Source organism: Camelus dromedarius, chromosome 26 (assembly GCF_036321535.1).
Source record: "Camelus dromedarius isolate mCamDro1 chromosome 26, mCamDro1.pat, whole genome shotgun sequence".
NCBI lineage: Eukaryota > Metazoa > Chordata > Mammalia > Artiodactyla > Camelidae > Camelus > Camelus dromedarius.
The window spans coordinates 4,656,927-4,657,875 of NC_087461.1; the positions used below are offsets into that span (position 1 = coordinate 4,656,927).

At 41.0% G+C, this 949-nt stretch overlaps 1 non-coding gene across 1 annotated transcript; it reads right to left on the minus strand.

Moving 5' to 3' along the window:
* Positions 1–382: 382 nt before the first annotated feature.
* On the minus strand, positions 383–457 carry TRNAT-AGU (transfer RNA threonine (anticodon AGU)). Its single transcript has one exon. It is a non-coding gene; the product is annotated as a tRNA-Thr (tRNA).
* Between the last annotated feature and the right edge of the window lie 492 nt (positions 458–949).

The window sequence follows — 949 nt, forward strand, 5'->3', positions numbered from 1 at the left end:
CTGGGCTGTTTGTGCCGGCCTTGATTCTCCACATTAAGGGCATCTAAGTGGGGGGAAGTTGTGTGGCAGAAGAGATAAGTTGTCCCTGTGATGTCAAGCCATGAAGTGGAGGACTGAACACACAGAAGAGCTGGGCACCCCTCAATTCTGTAGGTGGATTGTATACCCATATGGAAAATGGTCCCTCTCTCTGCAGCTCAGGTGATGCTCATAGTCACGGGGCCCTGTACCAAACAGAGATGTCTTAACTTTCTAAGATATAGTTAAAAAGAAAAAAAATGTATATTTAAAATAAATTCCTTGTGTTTTTAACTTTTATTTTTTAAAAATCTTTATCTTTTTTTGTGGGTGGGGGTAATTAGGTTTGTTTATTTATTTTTAATGGAGGTACTGGGGATTGAACCCAGGACCTCGTGCGTACTAAGCACGTGCTCTACCACTGAGCTATACTGTCCCCCATTAAAAAGAAATACTTAAACATGTATTCTTACACGTTGGTAGTATGAAAGCAATTTCTCTTGCACAGGATTAGGACACACGGATAAAGGAGAGATCATAACGTGGAATGAGGGATGGTACCAAATACTTAAAAAGCAAAGTGGTGGAAGGACAGTGATAAATCTGTGTGCTCAGAGGAGTCTGTCATGATTGCTGACTTGGGGAAGGCAAGACTACGTCCCCAGGTGGGAAAGGAAATTCCAAGGAGAGGAAACAGAACGAGCAGAGACACAACTTGAGAAAAACACAGAATGTCAGTGTTAGCTACCTACATGGTTTACGAAGGATGTTTTAATGTGACCTTTGAGTCTGCGGAATGTTCTCAGCAATCAAATTTACCAAAGACAGTTGATTTGCTTCTCTTCACACAACATTACCATCTTTTTTCCCATTCTGTTTTAATCTCCACTTACGCTTCCTGGATGGCAGAAGAAAAGTTATGAGCATAAAT